Raw genomic sequence first — 7,092 nt, forward strand, 5'->3', positions numbered from 1 at the left:
CCTGCCTGAGTGCCTGAGCCCGGCAAAGCTGACAAAGGAAAAAAGATTAGATTATATAACAGAGATAATACAGCCAATGTGCAACTAGGAAAGGCTGCAGTAAGACAGACCACATTAGAACAGGTATAGGAACTTATAGGATAGAAGAAACAAGGCTGAAATTTTTGTTACAGAGTCTCTTAAATGGTTTAATAACCGGGACAAATGGGCAAATAAAATACATAGGTTTTAATTATGGTAGCATGTATTATTTTAAAGATATAATGGCCGAAAGCTGAGAAATAATGAATTTTTCAATTTTTTTCTTAATACTCCTGTAAAAATGCATTTTGAAAAAAATAATTCTTAGCAAAATGTACCACCCAAAGAAAGCCTAATTGGTGGCGGAAAAAACAAGATATATATCAATTCATTGTGATAATAAGTGATAAAGTTATTGGCGAATGAATGGGATGTGAAAATTGCTCACATGCACAAGGTGAAAAATCCCCTGCGGGCTGAAATGGTTAAAGAGGAACTCCAGTGAAAATAATGTAATAAAAAAGTGATTTATTTTTACAATTATTATGTATAAATAATTTTGTCAGTGTTTGCCCATTCTAAAATATTTCCTCTCCCTGATTTACATTTTGACATTTATCACATTGTGACATTTTTACTGCTGGTAGGTGATGTAAGTGGAAGGAGATGCTGCTTGCTTTTTGGCATCTGGAACCAGCTGTAAACAGCTATCTCCCACAATGCAATGAGGTTCACAGACAGGAAAACTGTGGGAAGGGTTTCACCATAATATTAGCTATCTCTCCCCTGCCCTCAGAAGTTGCATTCTGCCAGGAAAACTTTTATGGCTGTAATTTGCTTATCAGTGGTGTTTACTATACTCCCAACAAGGTACCAACAAGACAGAAGCTGTGACTTGCACTCAAATTAAAAAAAAAAAAAATAGACAGATATAATCTGTAAGACTTTCAGTTTTAGCTTTCTGAAGGGATGTCGGTGTTCTACATAAAGTTATTATATCTGGCTTACCTCTGCCAGCATAATGAGCTCTTAGAATTTTCAATGCTTTCCTTCCATCGTCAGCTGTTCTATTATTATAAGAGACAGACTTTTGATTTGGCACAGCATAAGCCTCCTATTTCGTATTACTGTCCTGTCTTCAACTGGGTCTGTGTCATCTGAAGGTTCATGTAAGATGGTCTCTTTAAGATTCATCAAGTGCAGATGGCGTAGGAATTTTGTCTCACACAGCTCATAATTCTTCTCATTTCCATCCAAAAGCAGCCTATTCCATCGGTTTGTTCCCTCTCTCCTGGGCCCATAACCTGTTGCCATTTTGATTGATAAGATGGGATAGCCGGCCTGATACTTTTTTTTCTAATCTCATCTTGGGAGTTACAGCAGATCAGTGACAAAGGATAAACTGTACATAGACACCATGCTTGGGTTTCTCTCAGGAACACACACTGTTCTCTTTTCTTTTTCCTTTTTTTCCTCTGCTCTTTGCCTTTAATGTCTGACTTCATAGTTAAAGTGGGATTGTCAGAATAAAAATTAAATTTCAACAGCAACTGGTCTGAGTGTATTGAGTGATAAAGATGCTAATCCTGCATTCAAAACTTTTTCTGCTGTTATGGTTTGGAGTTATCACATACCTTCCTTAGGAGCATTGGCCCTATAAGTGCCATTGCCAAACAGTTGCATGCTGGGGGGTCTTTTTATCTATAATTTATTCCTCCTCTTCCATTTATTTCCCCCTCCTTCTAATGACATAAGACAGTGCACTTCCTAGTATAGACCTCAGTGGGAGTGTCTGAAGACTCTAGGAGGAGGGCGGGCAATGATGAATACACGATTTACAAGAGGAGAAAAAAAGAGTGAGGTAGTGTAAGGAATAGCGGAGATGCCGCCGCTGAGTCAAGCGGCATGGCGGCTATCTCCGCATGTCAACCGGCGGCCTCTGCCGCGCGGGTATGTGCTCAGGGTCCTTCCATTGCTCACAGGTTAAGGGCTACGCGCGTGCGAGTAGAGCGACAGGACCTTTATGCAGCTAAGAGGGGGCGGGTGACTAGGGTGGCGCTAGGGAGCATACTGACTATATATAGAGCAGGTCTGTCAGTAGTTCCGCGTCTGCTGTTGCGAATCCTATAGTGTGTTAGCGCTCAGACCCTAGTCAGATCCCAAAGTGTGCTAGAACCGGCCGAAGCCGGGGATCCACACTGAGGCTGCATTTCCACTTGTGCGGTGCAAATCGCCGCGGTAAAAATTTGCATGCGGATGCGAATTTCGCATGCGGGTCTAGGCGAATTTTCATGCGAATTCGCATGAAAATTCGCATGGATGACGATGTATGCGAATTTAACCATGGCAGTGCTGGTGTGCTTTTCCATTGTTTCTATGCAAATTCGAATTCGCATGAAAATTCGCATACCCAAACCTTATGCGAATTTCCTATTAAATACATTGTATGCGATTCGCATAGCGGTATGCGATATGCGAATTCTGATGGCTCTGCCATGCGATTTTTTTCTGCACAGAAAAAACGCAAAGGAAATCTGACAAGTGGAAACAGTCCCATTCACTTGTATTGCTATGCGAATTTGCATGCGAAAAACGCATGTGAATTTGCATGCGAAAAACGCATGCGAATTCGCGATAGTGGAAATGGGCCCTGAGTCAGATTCTGTTGATAGCTTTAAAGTACTATTGCATGGTTTATCTGTTATGACCTTTTGCTTGCTCTGACTATTCTTCCGTTTGTCGATTCTGTACCTCAGCCTATCTGATTCACGTTGCCAACCCTGCTTGTCCTTGACGTTGAATCAGTCTTCCGTTTCTGTACTGCATCTGTCTGCTCGTTGCCAAACTCTGTCTGTCTGACCTCGCTCACCGCATCAGTGGGCCCTGACACTGGTGCGGGATACTAGTTGCTTACACCTACCTCTCAGGTGTAGGATACTGATACTTAGTTGTGATATCTGCTTACAGGTATTCATAGGCTGCAGTACTGTCTGTATCACTCGCTCTTAGGCGGCAGTACTGCATGTGTCACTTAGCTTGCAGCACCAACTGTATCAACTACTCCTAGGCTGCAAAACAGTCTGTACCATCAGGGGGATCCTTTGTCAAGCAGCATTAGGATCGCCTCCTCTTATACTGTGCACCAAACACTACCTGGTTGCAGTACAGTCTGAATCACTTGCTCCACAGGTGGTCAGCTGTACAGCATTATTGTGTTCCTTCTCTTTGTTGTAGTATTTATATGTCTATTAGCTGTATCACGGTCTGTCTCATCCACTCATAAGGTGAGCACCGGCTGCAGTACAGTCTGAGTCACCCGCTCCTCAAGTGAACCCTCTCATCCGTTTTACTGTTACAATAAACACTATTCCTCTTCTGTAGTCCAGTGTCAGGCTATACTAGTATTATTGGTGATTCTGCAGATCACCACATAATCAGGTATAGCATCTGTATTATTGGTGATACTGCAGATCACCAATAATCAGAATTCTCTGTGTGCTGACACCGATCGTTACAGGTAGGAAATGATATCAGGATTAGCCTCATTCAAAGGTAACCAAGATGGAAACGGTCTAGAATAAGATTATCTGCTTTTCCTTTAGAACAGGTCTCATAACGTGGACAGTGCAATACATCTGTTATGTAAGTAGAACTAGTATTTATCTACTTATATACATACCTCCAGACTCTGAGACGATGATGAGGGACACTTAAGCCACACCCCTGACACACCCACATCACAACCCTAGTCACGCATACTATAAAGATTTCATAAGAAAAATATGTTGTTTTATTATTCAAACCACACTGGTCCTTTCTATCCTGTTTCATTTTCCCTCATATTAACATTTTACAATTCGTAATATATCAATTTAAAGGATGGTAATAAATGTTAGACTCATTCAAACACATTTTGTAGTAGAGAAATATATATATATATATATATATATATATACACACATACACATAGAAAGAGGGACAAGGTCCTGAAAGAAGGACAAATGAGGAGGAAACAGGGACGGGGGACAGGGCTCCCAAAGAGGGACTGTCCCTCCAAAAGAGACAGTTGGGAACTAAGTATATATGTGTTTTTTATTTCTAGGTTAGCATGGGTGCAGTGTGGGACCGGGAGGTGGAAAAACTGAGGAAATCCACCTGCTGGCCAAGCAGCAGTAACCATGTGTTATCACCCCCCATAGAAACCTGCAGCAAGTCTTCACTGTGAGCAGCAACGCCTAATTACTACTGCTTGGCCAGCAAGTAGATTTCCTCAGCTTTCCCACCTCTCACACCAACACTGCATGGGCGTCACTTGTTCTTTAATAGACAGATAACATTGTCACATGACTCTAGAGCAGTGGATACGCTGTACAAGGGCATATAAAACATCACTGTAACCACTTCTGCCACCACAGACCACACCCTTTACAAATAGGGACAAATTCGTATTTCATGAAACTACTGTTCACTCCTGCTGGATGCCCTGCTGTAGTAATAGCTAAACTCAGTGTCTTCCATATCCCTGCTTGATTATTCCCTCATTTCCTTCCTTTCCTCAAGGTTTTTTTTTTGCAGGAGGGCCCAGGGATTTCTAGTTACGCCCCTGGTACTGTGCCAATCAAAATCATAAGAAAGTTCATTTGATTGGCTTAGTTCCAAGCAGTGTTAAATTACTTTTTTTTTTTTTACATGACATATACCATGGCTTTATATATATATACAGGTGACGTCAGTAAAATACCCTAAAACTATTCTTGTTTCTTGATTAATGTGTATAGTACCTCAGCGCAAAAAGGGGTGTGGAACTTGCCCCGGGCTATGCAAGCCCACTCGAGATGTAAGCAGATGACAGTACAGTACCTTAATAGAGGTTACATCTAGCTGCCCAAATACTTGCTGTAATCCCGATCTCTGTCCTGAGGAAGGCATACAGCCGAAACTCGAGTCGGGAGAGGAGTCTACGTGTTTTATTACGTGCAATAAACAAGCTCTGCTTCTAGTAAGTGATTCCTAAGCGGTGGCCACTCATTTCGCTACTCTCTGCACTATATGTTGCCTATCTCTTTTTTAGGCTGTCCGGTGTGATTTTATTGGCGCACGGAACTACATTGCAGTGCAGCACGCACCCTACTGGCAGTAGGGCTTGACGGACCGGAAACAGGAAGTGGTAGAGCGAGCTAGCTCTTATCCCCCGCCGCTGTGATATCGGGATTACTTGAAATACAGAGATCGGGATTACAGCAAGTATTTGGGCAGCTAGATGTAACCTCTATTAAGGTACTGTACTGTCATCTGCTTACATCTCGAGTGGGCTTGCATAGCCCGGGGCAAGTTCCACACCCCTTTTTGCGCTGAGGTACTATACACATTTTCTCCTTCATCATTGGGTCTGAGCCGACCCCACCTCTAGCAGCAACACATTCATCCACACAAGCGCAAACTTTTTCCTTTTTTATGTTTCTTGATTAAGGTTTCAGATCACAGATGACGGTCCGTGAAGAAGCATCAAGTCTTAGTTTAATGGATCTCTTTATAGATTTGACCTGTCTGGTCTGAACTCAATGGAAAAACCCAGAGACTTCACCTGACTGCTGCGCAACTCTGACCTAGGAATTAGGAAAGAACTTTGTTTTGTTTCAAGAAAAATAATTTCATGTGTTATCACTCTAGGAAAACAGCTTTTACGTCTTGTGTGTTTTATATATAAAAAGGGATACACAAATATAAATGTTCTATTTGATGAATTTGCTAGCTGCAGTTTTGTTTTTACTGTAGATATATTCTCATCACGGCAAACAGCAACCTCCTGGGCCCCTCAGCAACATTGTCATACAGCCTCCTGCCTCTTCCCTGCGTGTGGCTAGACATAATCCCTCCTTCTTCCACCATCACCTCTACTCAACTTGGAAAGTAAGTGCAGTGGACAAGTAAACAGTGTAATATTTACCCACACAAGTGCTGCGTCGGGCCCAGGGGCGTAACAAAAGACCCTGCAAGGGATGCAGCCACAGGGGGGCCCAGAAGCCAGAGGGGGGCCTCGTGGAGGGAGAAGTTTCTTTTCCCTGTCCTGAGAGACTGACAACTAAGGACATGGAGAGAAAAACTTTCTGCTCTCTGCACAATCATTCCAATGACTGCATCTGCTCAGCCACTGATAAGGTTTCATACAAAGTTTTGCAGACAAAGATTTGTAGACAGTCCCTATTCAGTGTGCAGCAGGCTTTTGTGTTTAACGCCCAGCCACCAGCCTCTCTACCCCTCCCCAAGTTCTCTGTACTGTAGTGATGCTGGAGAAGTTTGCAGAGCCAGTTCTGCTCCATCAGAGATGAACAGAGTGAGTGTAATAAGCTGAGGCTGGGAACACACTTGTCTGTTGTTTTTCTGTATGCATTTTCTGCACACCAGGGGCTTGATTCACTAAAGTGTGATAACTGCTATCACAGCAGTTATCACGCGAGCTGCTGCGCACAAAGGTTTGCACATGAACAGCGTTACTTCGTTTGTCTGCTGACTGTTTTTATCTGCATGAAGAAAACACATTCAAGTGTGCACTAGCCAACTGAATAACATTGGTGCTCAGTTTACCTGTGCTGAAAGTGAGGGGAGGGGGCATCCAAAGTTTTGCAGAGGGGCCTAGTGATTTCTAGTTACGCTCCTGGTCAGGTCCCCTCTGTTCTTCCCGGAAGCTGCATGCTCTATGCTGCATATCCATGGCTCCTGATCACGTGACAGGCATTGAGAGCCAGTGGTATGCAAGCATAGATCGTGCAGCTGCTAGGAAGGGGACACAATGCAATGCTGGAGCAGGTATATATTTGAACACTGCTTTTCTGCAACAGAAGGGAATGAGGAGGTTACAGAAGGTGGAGGAGGACAGCGAGTGACAAATCAGCCTGGAGGGGGCTGGAGGAAGTCGACTCCACAGGCAAGAACTTGCGTTCAGTTTTATTGCATGTCGATACACACTACATGTTTCGGGCTCCGCCCTTCATCAGCCCGAAACATGTAGTGTGTATCGACATGCAATAAAACTGAACGCAAGTTCCTGCCTGTGGAGTGCCTCCTTCTACT

At 43.3% G+C, this 7,092-nt stretch overlaps 1 protein-coding gene across 7 annotated transcripts in view; it reads left to right on the forward strand.

Moving 5' to 3' along the window:
* LOC137537658 (CD276 antigen-like) overlaps positions 1-5,729 on the forward strand; it is a 401,520-nt gene extending 395,791 nt beyond the window's left edge. For all 7 annotated transcript variants that reach the window (XM_068259572.1, XM_068259571.1, XM_068259573.1 and 4 more), the window contains one exon: positions 5,492-5,729. The gene's annotated coding sequence lies outside the window, so the exon portion shown is untranslated. The remainder of the gene's footprint in view (positions 1-5,491) is intronic.
* Positions 5,730-7,092: the final 1,363 nt, after the last annotated feature.

The sequence above is a fragment of the Hyperolius riggenbachi genome, chromosome 11, assembly GCF_040937935.1.
Source record: "Hyperolius riggenbachi isolate aHypRig1 chromosome 11, aHypRig1.pri, whole genome shotgun sequence".
NCBI classification, from domain to species: domain Eukaryota; kingdom Metazoa; phylum Chordata; class Amphibia; order Anura; family Hyperoliidae; genus Hyperolius; species Hyperolius riggenbachi.